Source organism: Vombatus ursinus, unplaced genomic scaffold, assembly GCF_900497805.2.
Source record: "Vombatus ursinus unplaced genomic scaffold, bare-nosed wombat genome assembly UNPS02014926.1, whole genome shotgun sequence".
NCBI classification, from domain to species: Eukaryota; Metazoa; Chordata; class Mammalia; order Diprotodontia; family Vombatidae; genus Vombatus; species Vombatus ursinus.
In genome coordinates this window covers 2,190,217-2,208,757 of record NW_020954704.1, presented here as the reverse complement: position 1 = coordinate 2,208,757, position 18,541 = coordinate 2,190,217, and the positions used below count along the sequence as shown (strand labels likewise).

Sequence of the window (18,541 nt, the reverse complement as noted above, 5' to 3'; positions counted from 1 at the left end):
TCCAAGGAGTGGGGTTAATTTAGATGTTCTCTAGCCTAGCACCTCTCTCCAGTTACAAGTTAAAATTCTTCAGAAGTTAGTTCCCCTGACTACAAGCCCACCAAGCAACCTAATTTTTTTTTTAGTAATTTGCTGCTTTTCCCTTAAATTCTCCTTGTCCAAGAGCCCCACCCCCACCACTTCCACCTGAAGTAACAAAAACCAGCCCTGTAAATCAATCCATCACTCAACCACTAGGGACCAGAAAAAAACAACTAATCCAATCACAAACATTCCTACTTTAATGCCCACACTGATCCATGGAACCCAACACTACTCCAAATGGGTCCATTTTCCTCTCTTCCCTGAAGGTCACTAAAGAGATGGGGCTGTTGACTGACTTGGTATGTTAGTTTGGCAAATCAGTCCGGTGTCCCATAAACTTAGGAGAATTTACTTTGTAGTTGCATTCATTCATAGGCTGAGGTTCACCCAGCTCAGTTCACCCTGAAACCTCACCTTTCCCCAATTCCCTTCTATAAAGCAGAGAGCTAAACCTGCTTTCCATTCAGAAGATAACTTGAGCTCTGAAAAGACTCTTCTTCCTAGAAGGTGAATGGGAAATCAGGACAACTCTGTCACAGGATGAGAGTCAGGCAGCCATTAAATTCCACAATTTTCCTGGAGAAGAAACCTTTCCACTAAAGACTGGAGGTTTGGTGCTTGTATTGCAGATAAAATGAATGAACCTCTCCCCTAAGAGACATCCCACACTCTACCCTCAGGACTGGACTTCTCCTCCCTTTTGTGGGAAGAGGAAAGGAAAGAATGAAATCTCCCAGTGACTGCTTTGAATAGTAAAGGCAGGAAACTTGTAACTAAAGCACAAAGAACTCAGGAAAACTAGGTGTACCAGATGCCCAAGGTTACACAGTGGGAAAAGGTTCTGTGCGCTCTCTGACTCCCTAAGAGATAGATGGAAGCAACAGCAGGAGAAAAGACGGGGGGGGGAGGGGGGGAAGGGGGGGAAGAAACAAAACATCAAATACCTGCCTATGTTGGGGGAGGGATCTGGAGATGGGGAATGGGGTGAAACAGACAGTCCCTGAGGAAAACTGGGGTCGAGACAAGAGAAGTAAAGGGGTAAAGACAAGGGAAAGAAAAAGGGGAAAGACCTAGAAGAGATGCTGGTGTTTCAGTGTCCTTGCCAGAGAAAGGTCTGTGCAGTTCTAGCCTCTCTTATCCCCACCCCCAAATCTCCCTGCTGTGTAACTATACCCTCAAATCAGAATGAAGAGAATCATGTCTCGCTGCAAAAGGGGTCTGAGATCAAGCTGCAGTGCAGGGCACTCCCTTGGCAGATGGAGGTGTCTATGTGTGAACCCTCCTTCCCCAGCCTCCTCTCCCCCTCCGCCCCCCAACACCTGCTTTTCCTGGTACAGTAATGATGATTCTGGAAGGCTCCCTGTCTCCTTTTTCCCAAGAATCCCTGTTTTCACCAGTCCTGGGGCAGCAAGGACCCAAAGGTTTTTGATCCATCTGGGGAAGAGGGAGGTTGGCACTGTTGTCTCTATGGTTTCCCCCCATCCCAATCTCTGTCTCCTGTATCATTAGCACCTCTGGACCCGAACCTTTCAAACCCTGGCACGTCCCCAAGTCTGGTTCCTCCTTTACCTCCCATGATCCCAGCACCCTTCCCCACCACTCCCCTAGTTCTACCTGGGCTGCTCCCCCCAGCCCATGAGGGCTGGAGAGGACCGAAGGTCATGCCTTGCGACTGTCCCATTACCCCAGGGGATGTTTGCCTCCTACGACCTACTACAGGAGACCGTGATGAACGATGAGCCCATTCCCCTTTCCTTCTCTTTCCCCAACGCCCCTTTGTTCCAGGAGAGGGAAAGTTGCCAGTTTGCACCTCTCCCTCCCTCTCCAACCCCCGCAGGAAAACCAACCCTAAACATGCAACCTTCTCGGGAGCCAGACTCGAAAGCGAAAGCAAAGGAGGACCAGGGATGAAACACCCTACAGCATGCGCGCGCACGCACAACACACATTCACACACTCACAGACCCCAACAGATCCACACACACACACGTCACCCCTCAGAAGCCCACCAGCCGCCTCGCCCTCCCCTTCTCTCCCCCTCCCGGCCCGGCACTGGCCACCTCCCCGCTGCAGGAGGCCTCTCCAAAGGCTCCAGGCGCACCTACCAGTGCGGGGACCAGAAACTGAGATCACTGGTGCGGGGGCATGGGGCCCGCCGGGCCAGCCGTCCGCTTCAGGTGCTGCCCAGGAGCTAGCTCTCAGCTCCTCTGTGCGTCCTCCTCCTCCCCGGGCTGGAGCGCTCGCCTCCTCCGCCTCCTCCCCACCCCCACGGCAGCCCTCCGGGGCGCGCACTGGCTCGCTCTGGGTCGTGTCTGCTCTGCGCCTCTCTGTTCTGCCACTCACACCCGCATTGTCTTCTCCTGCTTAGGAAGATGCCTGGATAGCGCGAGGGCAATTGCGGCCGTGGCTGAAGATTTCAATGTACCAGTGGCACTCACCCATAGTATGGAAGCGGTTGCAGACTGCACATGCTCCCTTCTGCCGGTCGGCCTTCCCCCAATCCTGCCTTAACTCCTTCACTGCTTGCCCTGGCTAGCGCCTGGCAGGGTCGATCTCCTCTTCTTTCTACGCCCCTGAGCTCGAGGTGGTTGGGGGAGTTGGAAAATAAGGAGCCCCAGATGAGGATGGAAAACAAATTTATGTCCCCGGTTGTATGGTACAGGTGTCCATTAGCCTCGATTCCTTTACCCCCTTTTCTTCTTACTCATCGCTTCCAGACCTGCAGGAGCCCCACTTCTCTCTTCTCCTTATATGTTTTCCGGATTTCCCAGCTTGAGATTCACCCCCTACACACACACACACACACACACGAGTGTAGCAATATCCACAGTGCATTTTTACCCCAGATGTTTCCGGTTTGGGTTTATCTGTAGGCTGGGGCTATAAAGTACATGCCTTCTATCTGTGAAGTGAAATATATTTGCTCTTTCTGGGGATGATCTGGGTATAGCTGAAAGTCAGAGTGTCTGAAGCTTCCACACAGGGGCTCAATTTGCTGAAAAACCTGGAAATCTGTACCTGTTATGGCCTTCATTTTCCTTTTGCTGGATGGAAAAAAATCCTTCCCTATATAGCCACGTTCCAATGCTTAATGATGAGGCAGACATGACCTTTGATTCTCAAAAGCCATGTCTGTGTCACTAGAGTAACAGGTGCTCATGCTATGTCATATTCTCTTTAATTATTCTGATTTATTCATTTGCCTCAGGTTGTAGATAATTTGAAGGCAGGAGTATCAGTGTGGCTAAAGATCTCTGTGCCCCTCCCTCTCACTGGGACTGCACCAAAAGCGTACTTATAGCAGAATGAAGAAGTCCTTTGAATGGAGGGATGGAAGGAACTCTCCCCTACATATTCTCTTGCTCTGGAGAAAGACTTCCTTTCACCCTTTGCGTTCAGCACAGGGAACAGACAGAGACATTACAGGCTCTGGCTTTGGGCCTTCTGCCCTTGACAGGATAGCTTCCAGCTGATGGCAGCTGTGGTTTGCTGCTGCATATTGTCCCTGGAGTTGTGATGGGAAAAGTGAGATCATAATGAGACCCAGAACAGGAACCACAGTGAGGGGCAACCTAGGCCCCGAGAATAGTCAATCAGGGACCAGTGTGGAAAGGTAAGCAGACCAGGTAGCGGAGACAACGGGCTTCAAAAACCTCAGTGCCTGAGAAGGCCAGGAGACTAAAACACCTTCTGACATTGCCCCAGATTTCTTCCTTGCTTTTACTGTTCTAATCTAGGATACAGAGCTGGGCCTTGGACTACATACAGCTTCAATCCCCATATGCCTTTTCCATTACCTGCAGGGATGAGAGGAAGATATAGTTGGGCAGAAAACTTGGGTAGGAATACTGAAACATTTCCCTTTATGTTTGTGCTATGCTAAATAAACTACATGACTACTGAGTATTTATTGTTTGTGTAACATAAAAGGTCAAGACTAAGCTAGTAAATTTACAAAAGAAAGGGTAGGGCTCTAGGGCTTTATATTTTGTCATTTTAATAATCCCAAACAATATCCCTATGTAAGATTTCAGAATCCAGTCAGTGAGGGTTTCTTTTTTTCCCCAGTCATTTAACTTTTAATTTTATTTATATTTATATATTATTTATTTATTTTATATTATTTATTATTTATTTTATTTATAAATCATTTGACTTTTTATTGCTTGGTAGGTTGGGAGATTCACATGTGTGCAGTGGAGGAGATCTCTTATGCATGTGTCAGAGAGACCTTGATGAGACCATTGGGCTGGTACCTTGAGTATATAACACTATTTGGTGAGCAAATTAAGTTTTTCTGACTGGTTAATTAATAAAGTTTCTTCCCTGTGTTTCTGAAACCTTATCCAAGGCAATAACGAGCCCTTGTGGGCTGCTTGTACTATTGCAGAGTCCTAAGTGTCATATGGAATACCCATGAAATGCATACAGCATACAGTCCTATTAAACAAGCTTTAATAGGTCTTGTCCTACAAAACTGGAGAAAACAGTACATCTGGTGTCTGAGACCCAGCCTAGTTAAGTTGGGAGAGACATCACCAGAAGGCTGGCTACCTTTTTATTATTGACCCCATCTGGGGTTTTCTTGGCAAAGATACTAGAATGTCTTGCCATTTTCTTCTCCATCTCATTTTACACATGAGGAACTGAGGCAAACAGGGTTAAGTGACTTGCCCAGGGTCACATAGTTAATAAGTGTGTGAGGCCAAATTTGGACTCATTAAGATGAGTCTTCCTGACTTCAGGCCTGGCACTCTATGCACTGTGCCACCTAGTTGCCTCTACCTGGTTTCCCTACCGAGTGATGAATTTGTTGTCTGTTACTTCAATTAATATATGAATGAGTTGTGATCTTCATCATGGTAGGGAAGACCTTTCCTAATGAAATCACATATCCTTACAAATATTCAAGCAAATGGAAGATAATGTCAAATGTGATCTGGAAAGTGCTTGAAAATCTTCGGAAGCACTGTTGTTTTAGGATTGGAATGTATTGGCCACATTGGGTTCCAGGGGCCTGGTGGCCTGAGTGGTCTAAGGCCTTGCTTCAGAGATACTGTGTTCATTTAATGGAAGATGGAGAGAGGAAGCTCCACTGTCTCTTCACTTTTTAAAAAATAGGACAAAGAGGGGCAGCTAGGTAACGCAGTAGATACAGCACCAGCCCTGGAGTCAGGAGGACCTGAGTTCAAATCCAGTCTCAGACCAGACACTTGACACTTACTAGCTGTGTGACCCTGGGCAAGTCACTTAACCTCATTGCCTAGCCAAAAAACAAATAGGACAAAGAGACTCCAGGGGACGGTACCCTAATAACAAGTTCATCCAGTCAGAGCCTGTCCCTTCTATGGCCAGAAAGCCTTACTACTTCTCTCCATTCTTGACTTCTTGTGAATCCATTTGTTCCCTTTTAATTGCCTGATTTGGTGATTCTCCCTCAGTTGTTCTAAGATCACTGTTTTTTTCTTACCTTAAAGATCAATATCAGAGGTACAGACTTGTCTGCGGATGGGTGGAAGGTCTCAAACAGAAAATTTTCATCCCACCTCTATGTACAATCCATTTCTGGGCAAACTAATCCTTTGTGGTCTGAGCAGAAACTGGGTCAAGGTCAAGAAAAAAAGGTGAATTTTGCACAAGGCTCCTAAGACCTAGCTGTGAAACTGGCCTGGGGGTTGCTTTTTCTGGCTTCTTGACTGAATTTCAACTCTCCCTACAAGTATTCAGAGATGGGCATAAGAGATAGGCATCCTCCCTGGGGAACTTGAAAGACAGGATACTTTCACAGGACAGTCCTGGTAGAAAAATCTTTGTGTATCATCAGGTATGTCATCTCATACTTGTTGATCCGGGGTGACAAATGTCAGGATGAGAACTCATTTTTCTAGATCATCATTAGGAGACCTCAGGTAGACCCAATTCTCCTTGAGTCCATGAGAGGCAGCATGATATAGAGAAAACACTAATGGCACATGTGGTCAGATGACCTGGGTTCGAAAGCTGGCTCTGCCTTGAACTAGTTATAAGGCTTTGGACTATTCGTTTAGTCCCTCTAAACCTTGGTTTCCTCTTCTGTAAAGTGGGAATGATAATATTTGCTATTCCTAGGCTTCACTGTGCTGTGAAGATCAAAGGAGATGAAGCCTTTAAGAGTTTAGAGCACTATGTAAATGCTCTGCAGAAGCATTCAGAGGACTTCATCATGGCGAGTCACCCTTTTCATCTTGGACTCTCTTGGATCTCCTCTATCACAATGGCAAACATCTTTGGGGAGCATGCATCTCCCTGCTTTATGCCTTGCAAGGGTTACTGAACAGAGTTATTTCTGGCATTGTGTATATGAAGGGATGGGGAATGATTTTGATATGTGGATGATGATAAATACCTTGATTTTTTAAAAGCCTTTAAGGCAGCATTTCACTCTATCAAATTACAGGTTTTTTTTTTTTATCAAGAAACAATAACCACAGTGGCTCTGTGTCTTTTGTTCAATTGCTAAATGGCAAAGATGTAATCTGTTGTTGAATATTACTTGCAAAAATTTGCTTGTTCTCTATTTACCAGTGTGATGGAGGAGATCCCACAGAGTACAAGATGAAAAAAGTGACTCTCTATGGTGAGGTCCTCTGGATACTCCTGTGGGACATTTATATAGTTTTTTAAAATCTTAAAGACTTCATCTACTTTGCTCTTCACAATATTGTATTGGTTACAGCAGTCATTTTAGCTCTGGTACAAAGTCCCAGGAACACTAAAGAGCCTCTTGTATGAGAATTACAACGACTCAAAAAAAGTTGGCCTAACCGTCCACACAGGAAAGACTGAAGAAGGTCTATTACCAGTCAATCAAATTCATTTGGATGGAAACTTATAGAACTTGTCCATGACTATGTATATCTGGGATGGCCAGGACAGATGGACAAATGAGTTGGGCCTGGTGCTGAACAGAAGGAGGAGAGCAGACTGGATTGCCTTCATGAAAATGCAGATTTCCTTAAACGATTCCAAGTTTCCCATGGAAACAATTGTCCATCTTTTTAATGCCAACATTTTACAAGTGTTAGTGTATTGTGACAAGGTTATGATATTGGATAATGATAGTCTACAAGAAAATTAAAAATGGAGATCACACAGAAGGCAATAGAAAAGTGTATGGTGGGTCTGAGGAGGCTGAAACATGTAACCTGGGAGGAATTTGAAGAAAAAAGAACAGGAATAAAAATTGTCATCAAGGAAATTGTGTCACATGGTGAGGATAGGGGAAAGGATGTGGACAGCAACAATGCTCCACTGGTATCCTTACAATTTTAGAAGAAATTGAGGGAGGACTCTGACCTCTTAAGTGGGCATTCTATGGCAAACTTATGGGTACATAAAGAAAAAATTTACACAGAATGAGCAGGCATATAGTCTATTGCAATCTGTATCATTGGAAAGAAATCCCAAATCAATGAGATCTCAGATACATATAAGTATATAAATGCCAGTAGCTATCATTAGCAATCATAATAATTATAATTAATCCACAAGTACTTATTGAGTTCTTGATATGTGCCGGGCACTATGCTGGGTGGTAGGGATACAAATATAAAATTATCTATTATATTTGCTAACCAAGTTTAAATAGTCCCTACAGAGACTTTGGGAATCTCTGTACTGAAAAAAGAGAGGGAGGAGAATTTTTGGAGATGGACAGTTCAATATTCATCTCTGCAGAGTCTGTTTGAAGTATGGAGAGAAGACTAACCGAACTTCATTCCTGAGAATATTTGGACAGCTATGGTTCATTGCAGGAGGAGTCTGCATGAGACACTTGGAAACAAGTGAGTTTGACTCCCATTCCCAAGGGGATCAGAAGGGAAACTGGGAGAGTTTTAAATGCTCTTCTGAAGAAAACTCAACTATTCTGTGTTATTCAAGAAGCTAAGTTAACTCCCTCCTGAAGAGAACTGTTAAACTGCAAGCCTACTTTTTCAGAGGAGATGACGCTTGATGATTGGTGAAAAGAACTCTAGTCAATACCTTTTTTTCCCTATTTTTTCAAAGCACAAAAGTGGCTCTAGATAAAACCTTTCACGAAGCTGAAATATTGTTTAAATGTTCTTCTATGTTTTGCATTATTTGTTAAATGTTAATAACTTACATACAAGCCTATGAGTTTGGGGTCTGAGAGTAAGAGAAGAAAAATAACCTATAAGAGAAGAGATTTCCCTACTTTTTCTGGGTGGGGTGTTCAAGTTAAGTCAATAATCAGCTAATTAATAAGAGATATTTGGTGTTTCAAATATTGCCAAGGTATTTTAGATCATACCCACTATATTCCTTTTGAACTTGATGAGAAAAGTATAATTAATAGTTAATATGGTACGTAATAATTATGTATAACAATGCATTAATAATTATATATTGTTAATATATAATTATGTATTAATTACATATACTAATTAATAATTACCATATAAAGTTAGTAGCAGTCTGAGGGTTGGGAATTTGGTATACTTATCTTCAAGAGCACCTGAAAGGATTTTCTCACATCCTATATTGTAGATCCATACCTCCCAGTAGAGTTGCTACATGTGGGGTCTTGTTTATGAGATTGCTACCTGTGAGTTATTAAAAGCCTGTTACACACATAATTAGCATATTATATAGATAGACAAACAGGAAGATGGATGAATAAATGGACAGATAGGTAAATAGAGCATTTATTAAGTGCTTACTATTTGCCAGATAGCACTAAACACTGAAAAGACAAGACAACCTCAAGGAGCTTACATTCTAATGGAAGAAAGCAATACACAAAAGGGAGAAGGGAAGGTGGGGGAGGTGAGTATTCAATCTGGACTAAGGCTGCTATCAGGAAGGTGGAGAAGTCCAAAGAATGAGGAATAGAGCTGGGAGGGAAGTAAATGTGGCCTGGGCACCTCATGAAATAGTGGTCCAGACCAGAGACCAAATAATTAGAAGAGAGGGTCATAGGGATGAGGTATCTCTAGGGTGAGAAGACTCCTATTGAAAAACCATTGTGCTGATTGCATCAGAACCTCCTATATGAAATCCAGGGCTACTCAAAACTATCCGCACAGGGGGAAAAACAAACAAAGCAAAAATAAGTGGATTAAGAATGCCTATTTTGCTGAATTTCTTAAGGAAGAAGTTGAGCAACAGAAATGAAACAAAGAAAATAGTGTGCACCAAATGCTTTTCCAAATTCAAATTAAACAGCACTTATGGAGCACGTGCTAAGTGTAAGGCCCTGTGTTAGATGCTAGGGATGCAAAGATGAAGATGAAACAGTCCCTGCCTTCAATGGGTTTACATTCTATTAGAGGGGAAATCACAGGAACACAAATGGGTGTGTTACAAGATACAATGTGATAAGGACAAAAGAGAGATCCTGACAAAGTCCTCTAAGAAACTACTGCCATGGGCCCTGACTGAATGAAAGAATAAAGCATTTATTAAGTGTTTACCAAATGCAAAGCACTGTGCTAAGTGCTAGAGATGCAAATAGAAAAGTAAAACCATCCCTGCTCCCAAGAAGCTCACATTCTAATGGTGGAGATAACCTTTATGGAAGATTTAAGCTACAAGTCAAATGGAAAAGTCCCAGGGTCTTTAGGGTGCAGTGGCAAAGCAAATGTTAATGCATGATCTCTGATACCTAATTTGGGCTTACAGGGGCCACAGCAGTGGATAGAGTCATTTCCTGGTAGGGAACTGTATAAGGAGAAGACAGAGATTTGGCTGTTATGCCAAAAGAGGTCAGAAGCAGAAAGCAAGGATTGTAGCATAGGGTGGGGCCTCATCCTAGTTTACCTCATCCAAAACTGAAGCAACAGAGAAGCAATCTAGATTGTAAGAATGGGGTTATTGATTTATTTACTCTCTCCTCCTCTTAAAGCAAATGATAAGATGCCCAATCAATCAAGGCATTCAAAGGTCTTAAATTAAGAGAGAAAAGGCCTTTAAATTGGAAGGATTTCACTTAGGACTCCAGTTCAGGTAGGCTGAAGAAACATCAAGGACCATCTATAAATTATCAAGTGAGTTGATAAAGGATTCTTTCCAGAAATTGGAGCAAGCAAAGCATTGTAACATACCCCCAAAGAGAAAGGTCGAAACTGAACGGTGGTAGGGAAGAGAAGTATCAAGCAGGGTGATCAGACATTTTGGAGGAGTAGACTCAAGCTGAGAGAAGTTCCAAGAAAAGGTTATCTTTCTCCCCAATTTCCCTTTCATGGGACCTATCTCTCTACAAACTCTATAATACAAACTTCTATTTTGTTACAAACATCTCTAGTAAAATTAAACTTAGTCTCAACCACAGAGGCCAGGGGCTAACTAGCAATAGATATAAATGTAAAGTTAGGCAGGAAACTGAACTTCTGCCTAAATGTTGGGGGAAAAAAAATTTAAATAACAGTGAGTTACACAGGTTATCAGAACCAAACAGATATTCAAGAACGTGTATTCAAGAACGTGGGATGGAACAGAGACCTTGATAAATCCCAATCCAAGAACTGAAGAAATAAAAGTTCCAAAAAAGGGAAACTCTGAATACAATGAAGAAATATTATGGGTTAAGAGAAGCCTAGGAGATAAACCAGAAGAAAGTAATTCCACAATAAGTACAAGTAGAGCCTCAGAGAAAGGATGGCTGGGCCTTAAGGACTCCATGGAGTGACCGGAAGAAAATGAAGCCAGGTGGAAAAACAAAATTATGAGGGGCAGCTAGGTGGTACAGTGGATAGAGCACTGGCCTTGGAGTCAGGAGGACCTGAGTTCAAATCTAGCCTCAGACCAAACACTTGACACATATTAGCTGTGTGACCCTGGGCAAGTCACTTAACCCCAATTGCCTAACAAAATAAAAATAAAAATAAAAAATGAAATTATGGCTTTTAGAGAAAGAAAAGATTGAAAGGTAAATAACTAACTAGAACTGGACCATATTTCAATAAATCATGAATGAAAATTGCCCAAATATAATTGGAACTATAAGGCAAAGTGAAAATGGAAATGTATGGACCAATCACCTCCTCAAAAATCCCAAATTGAAAACTCCCAGGGTTATTATAGCACAAATCCAGAGCTTCTAGTCAAAGAAAATACTATTAGCAGCCAGAAAGAAAGAACTCAAATACTAAAGAACAACAGTCAAGACCTTGCAAAGGGGCAGCTAGGTGGTGCAGCGGATAGAGCACCAGCCCTGGAGTCAGGAGGACTTGAGTTCAAATCAGACCTCAGACATAAAACACTCACTAGCTGTGTGGCTCTGGGTAAGTCACTTAACCCCAATTGCCTCACCAAAAAAAAAAAAAAAAAAAAAAAAAAAGACCACTGCAGCTACTATAATAAAGAAGAAAAAATCTTAGTGAATCAAGTTGGAATGAAGATATAATTGTAGCAATTGCCTGGGCTATACCCACATTTACTTGTAGGTCATCCAATCTCCACTTGCCACTTGGGTAATTACTATTAAACACATGAATGATCCCAACTTGGAAAGTGTCTCTGAGTTTTTTCTTTTTAAATATTGAAATTTTTCTGGCTCATTGGGTAGAACAGGTTGGATTAAGTGGAGTCCTCCTTGATCTCAGCAAAGTACAGGGGCCAAGTCCTGCTGTGAATCATTGGTCTTGGGTTCTTCTGTCATCTTGCACTAGTCTGGAAATGGAGACCCACCTCCCTGCCAAGATAACTTTCCTTCCCTTCAGTCTTGGGGTTCATATTATCAATAATAGTCTTTGACAATTCTGGCTCTAAAACAACTCTGAAGTCTTCTTTCCCACACCCCCTCACTTACTCACATCTGTCTCTACTGCAATAAAGTATCCTTCCAAACTCTATTGTAATCTAGGGCTACAATTAGATAATTTATCTTTTATCAGTAAATTTGCTATCATTACCTTAATTAATAGCAAAAATGTCTACTCCTGTTCATTAAACACTAATTATTTAGTAATTGGAGAAATCTCCTTTCCCATGAATAATTACTCTAATATCTATAATTAAATATTAAAATTATTGATTAGTTATATTAACAAATAAAAGCAATAATAAACATAAAATATATGTAACTTATTTATAATATTTTGGCTATGATTAATGTTACAACATATGTGAGCTAGAGTTCAGTATAACAGTATTTAACTCCTCCTTCCTTTGTGTAAACTCAGCCTTACACTATTTAGTTCTCTCCCAATACTGATTAAATCCTTTTAAGAATCTTAATATTTTTTCTCAAGATTAGTCCTTTCTCTTTGTCTTCTCTTGAGTAATCATAGGACACAATTTTCCATCTTTTCTCATGCTTTTTATAGCATTCGTTTTATAAATTTGTCTAAATAGAATTTTCTTGTAAAAGAAAATTTGGTAGTTCTCACAAGAATTACATTTCCACCTTTTTCTCCTCTTTCTTCTTCATAGATTTTTACTAAAATCCAAGGATCACATGGAGATAATACACATACTTTCTCTCTGATTCCACTGGAGAATTTCTTCATATCAAGATATTTTTTCAGCTGTCTATTTAAAATTGCCACTACAAATTGCTCCCCCCCACGACATTGTATTTGATTTATGTTAACCAATAACAAAACTCTATAGTCTCCATGAGTTAGATTTTCAATACAAGATTACATTAGGTAGTGGTGGTGGTGGTTGTTCAGTCATTCAGTCTTCATGGGTCTTCATGACCCCATAGACCATCGAATGCCATCCCCTTCTATCCTCCACCATCTCTTGAAGTCTGTCCAAGTTCATGTTCATTGTTTCCATGAAGGCAAGAGAAAATTGCTTGCAACCAAGAATAAATTACCTTGCAAAATGGAATACAATGCTATAAAAAAAGGACGCTTAATAAAATCAAGAACTTTCAAGTATTCCCAATGAAAAGATCAGAGTTGAATAGAATCTTTGAAGTCAAAGTACAACATGCAAGAGAAACCCAAAAGGTAAACACATTTGAGCAATTGGATAAGGAAGTACATTCTAATTACATTCTAATAAAGAGAGAACAGAGAAGTGTCCCTTCCGAACCAGAACGTCTTCAAAGGTCATAGAGGGAGTTAACAGGACAAATACAGGACTTGGAGGTGATTTGGGATTTTTTTATGATGTTCTTAAAAGAGGAAAGAAAAGGGATGGATGAAAGCAAAATTTTAGGGAAGAAACAAAAAAAGGGGAAGAAATTTAGTACTTTGTGTAATTAGTGTGTGTGAGATACAAACATGGAGGAACGGGTAGGAGAAAAGGCATCACATGAACCTCACTTAATCTGAACTATGTAAAAAAAGATTGAAGACACACACACATGCACATACAAACAAAGAGTTTGGTGTAGATGTACATTAAACTAAACAGGGAAATAGGCAAGGAAAGAGAAAAAGAAATGGGATATTGAAGAGGAAGAATAGAGGGAAGGGATAAAGAATAGTCACAAGCAAAACAAATTTCAGCTTTGAAGAGTGAATCATAAAAGACGAATTAAAAAGAAAGAAAGAAATTGTAAGAACCAGGAATCAGATTCTAGGAGAAATAAAGTCAAGGTGGGCAATGGGACAGAAGCAGATCACTTCAAATATAGTTCACTAGTACCATAGTCAATATGTGAATTTGTTTTGCTTGATTATATTCATTTGTTTTAAGGTAGGACTTTTTGAGGGGATGGGGAGAGAATTATTGAAAGGGTGGAATAATAGCAGTTTGTAGCAGAGACTGTCATGACTCCCACAGCAGAAACAGGCTCTTTTCTGTGGCAAAGAATTGGAAACTGAAGGTATGCCCATCAATTGGGAAATAGCTGAACAAATTGTATTATGTGATTGTGATTGAACACTATTGTGCTATAAGAAATGATGAACAGGTGTTCTCAGAAAAACCTGGAAAGACTTACATGAACTGATACAAAGTGAAATGTATCATGTACAAAGTAACAGCAATGACTTAGGTATTTTCAGCAATACAGTAATCCAAAGACAACTCTGAAGGATTTATGATGAAAAATGCTATCCATCCCCACAGAAAGAACTTATGGTGTCTCAATAAAGATTGAAGCATACTTTTTAACTTCATTTTTCTTGAGGTTTTTTTTGGGTGGGGGAGTCTATGGTTTCTTTTACAACAAGTCTAATATGGTAATATGTTTTACATGACTATACATGTATAACCTATAGCAAATTGCTTGCCTTCACAATGAGGGGGTGGAAAGGGAGGAAAGGAGAGAAAAGGAGAGAATTTGGAACTTAAAGTTTTAAAAAACAAATGTTAAAAAGTTGTTTCTTACATGTAATTGGGAGAAAATAAAATACTAAATAAATTATTTTTACTATAAAAAAAGTCAGTGTAACCCCAAGTAGCAACCTGCATGACCCAAACCCTTAATGAATCTACCCAGCAGCCAAGACAATGTGTCCTGTAGGTAAAAGTGTGACTTATCCAGTACCTGTGCATACGCAGAAATGAACTTGGTGGGGAGAATTTTCAGTAGTGCAGTGGATAGAGTGCTGGGCCTGGAGTCAGAAAGACTCATCTCTGTGAGTTCAAATACGGTCTCAGACACTTACTAGCTGTGTGACCCTAGGCAAGTCACTTAACCCTGTTTGCCTCAGTTTCCTTATCTGTAAAATGAACTGGAGAAGGAAATGGCAAACCACTCCAGTATCTCTGCCAAGAAAACCCCAAATGCAGTCATGAAGGTCACTCATCACTGAAATGACTAAACAGCAACAACACTTTAAAGTCAAACTCACTCTCCCCAGGGGCTGAAGCAATAGAAGGGAGAATGTGCCCCAATCAGGAGGGATGTTTTTATATGATCTATTTTTGCTATATCTTCTCAATAAATGTCCCTTTGCTAATTCTTATTAATTGCTTATTAATGATACCAAGGGAAAGTCAACTAATTAAATGAAGCTGAGAAGATACTAATTAGCCCTGACAAATAATGTTGGGTCAGTAATCACTAACAATTGATTTTGCAGCCAACACACTGGAATAGGGGCTCAATAGCATTAGAAGAACTATGCTGCCCCTGAGGGGGTACTTCTAGAACCTTGAAGGAGAGATGTAGCCTGCTACAGTCTGGGGAACCAAACCTACTAGTTTTCATGTGGGTTGGGAGCAGGGGTGTATTGGTAAATGTTTAACAATTGGCTCCCCAAAGGAAAAAAAAAATGTGTGCACAACACACTTTTAAGTTAATCTTCATTGTTAACATTTTCTCTGTCACTGTCTTAAGCCCAAACAATAAATTAATCCTTGATTTGAAACCTTTCCTGATTTCCAAGGTATAAATGCTCACACTTAAAATTTAACAATCTTGAGGTTGGCTCCAACTTATCTCTGATTGGGAGAGTAATACAATAAAATACAATAATAAAATATGTAAAATAATAACAATAATAATAAATATGACCCAGTAGAATACAAAGTCATTAGTGTCACAGACCGTTTTTTTGTGAAGTCTTTATATGCCAGCTGTCTAGCACTTTGTCTTAGACATAGTAGGCTCTTGGTAAGTGCTTGTTGGGTAACATAGGACTTGCACATTTTCTTCTAGTCATACAGAAAGATATGAAGTCTATAAAGACTACGAAATGTTTGGAATTGAAGAACTTAAGTTTTTCTCATAGCAATTTGGAACTATGCCCAAAGGGCAACCAAATTGTGCATACCCTTTGATCCAACAATACCATTACTAGGTCTGTATCCCAAAAGGATCATAAAAAAGGGAAAAGGACCCACATGGACAAAAATATTTATAACAGCTCTTTTTGTGGTGGCAAAAAATTGGAAATTGAGGGGATGCCTATCAATTGGGGAATGACTGAACAAGTTGTGGCATATGAATCCAATGGAATACTATTCTGCTATAAGAAATGACCAGCAGGATGCTTTCAGAAAAACCTGGACTTACATGAACTGATGCTGACTGAAGTGGGTAGAACCAGGAGAACATTGTACATAGCAACAGCAACATTGTGCAATGATTAACTATGATAGATTTAGCTCTTCTCAGCAATGCAATGATCCAAGACAATTTCAAAAGACTTGTGATGAAAAATGCTGACCACATCCAGAGAAAGAACTATGGAGTCTGAATGCAGATTAAAGCATATTATTTTCACTTTCTTTTTTGTTTTTCTTTCTCATGGTTTTTCTCTTTTGTTCTGATTCTTTCATAATATGACTACTGTAGAAATATATTTAACATGATTGTACATGTATAACATATCAGATTGCTTGCTGTCTTGGGGAGAGGAAAGAAGACGGATGGAGGGAGAAAAATTTGGAACTCAATATTTTACAAAAATGAATGTTGAAAACTATCTTTATATGTAATTGGGAAAAAATAAAATACTATTAAGGAAAAAATTTCTCTCATAAGGTGCATTCATCCATAAAGTATATCCATAGGCAGTCTTGCCAATTACTCCAGGCTCATGTCTTAAAATGGGAAAAAATAAGATTAACCTAAAAATAAAAATTTTAAAAATCAAAGAAAAAATTTTCAACCAAAATAAAAAGCCACAACACTCTCCATCTCAATCTTCTCTTCATCTATCTGCTCCCCCAGCTGCTTTTCATTTGGATTGATCACTGGAATCATCAAAATGTGGTGATAGTTTTAGGACTTGTAAACCATTTTTTGCAGGCAGAGAGATGTGTAACTTAATGAGACAACAATAAAAAGGTTCCCCTCTCATGGAAGGTAGGGAAGAAGGGAAAGGGACCCTTAGCTGGGAAACTCTAAGTTTCCACCCAGGAGTCAACCCAGGTGCTGAGCAAGTTTAAAAGAACCTGTGCCCTAGAGATTAGAAACCACATGCTATTCTCTTCTCCTCCCCCTCCCTCCTGTCTCCCTTTACAACTGCACACAGAGTAGAGCTTAGCTGTCTGGAAAGAGACAAAGAGGTATTGTGAAAGGAAGGCTGGTTATGAGGTTTCTTAGCTAAGTACTTGCATGCTGATAGCTAAGCAGTTCCACTCAGCCTACTATAATCTTCCTATGAACTGTATCAATTCATAGATGCAAATAGGAACTTTCAAATATATCTAATGATTTCAGAAGCATCCATTCAGAAACCCAGAAAACTGACATCCCAATTACAGCTTTCCATCCCTCAGATCCTAGTTTCCACTGGATCCTGAGTGGGTCAGATTGATGACTTGGAGCAACACCATCTTATTCTGGAAGCAGCAATCTCAATTTTGTGATTTTAGCCACACTGAATTGAAGGATTCCAGCTTAGGGAATCATGGCATAGCAAGGCACTGGAGATTAGTATCTGCGTGCATATATAAAATTTCCTGTGAACATCTACGTAGGCCTACAAGAGCTTTGGGAACTGTGTATGTGTTCCTGAAAAGACATGAGTTCCCTCTCTTTATCCTAGAAGCGGAGAAGATGCCAAAATCTTACAGGGAGAGGTGAGCGGCAAGCTGGGCTTAGGTGGTAAGGAGAGATAAACAGACAGACAGGCAGACAGAGACAGAAACAAGACAGAAACAGAAACAAGACAGAGGCAGAGATAGACTAAGAAAGAGCAACAGAGAAAGACACACAGAGACAAACAGCAGCAGAGCCTTCTACCTCACAGAACCATGGCCACCACTGCTACTGCGGCCACTGATATAAGCCTTTAACTTACAAGAGAAAAAGACAAGAACAAGGTGGTAGAGACTACACCTGCTCCCTGTCTGCTACTAACCACAATGGTGAAAGTCCCACAGCCCCTGTCTCCTACTTCCCTTTCCTTGTCTCATTTTAACAAGCTGTTTGTTCACTTTCTGTATTGACCAAATGTTCTCAAAAAGAAACCAGTTTTTCTAAGATAGCATTCTTTGTGTGTGGGTGTGTCTCTGTGGTATTAAAGGAAGCAGTATCATGAAGGGCCATGGATGCTCTAAAACATACATACACAAAGGATATTGCCAGAGTACTTTTCTGGCTGGGGACTCAAAACAAACCCAAGAGATATCACTGATAAGTGGTATTATAACACCCCAAAAAGGAAGGAAAGAAAAAAATAAGCAACTAAAGCCTGGACCTCATGCATTACCCTAGACATAATTGAGCTAAACAGTGATGTAAGGGAAAACAAACTTGTTAAATAAGGAGCAAGAGTTACTTTACTCAGTCATAGCTGTCTTGGACCTCTCATTCTTTGCCTCTCCCTTCCTCAACTCCTCTTCCTACCCCCCCCCAAACACACACACAAACACACACACACACACACACACACACACACACGAGAGACAAAGTGGACATCACTGACTAAGGGAAAGGCCATGCTTATGAGGATGCTCTGGAAGGAGTTGGGAAAGAGGGGCACCATCCATACAAAGATGTGGTCCAAAGAGAGGCAACTAATAGTTTTCTTCTAGTCAAACACCTCCAGCCAGAAGGAAGGAAGGAAGGAAGGAAGGAAGGAAGGAAGGAAGGAAGGAA

General features: G+C 40.7%; 1 protein-coding gene across 2 annotated transcripts in view; it reads right to left on the bottom strand.

The window, feature by feature from the left end:
- The window catches only part of TMEM229B (transmembrane protein 229B), a 56,630-nt gene extending 53,826 nt beyond the window's left edge, over positions 1-2,804 (bottom strand). The window contains exon 1 of one of the 2 annotated variants that reach the window (XM_027843700.1): positions 2,523-2,804. The gene's annotated coding sequence lies outside the window, so the exon portion shown is untranslated. Of the gene's footprint in view, positions 1-2,189; positions 2,308-2,522 lie in introns of those variants that run through there. The other variant, XM_027843699.1, reaches the window with a different exon arrangement.
- Between the last annotated feature and the right edge of the window lie 15,737 nt (positions 2,805-18,541).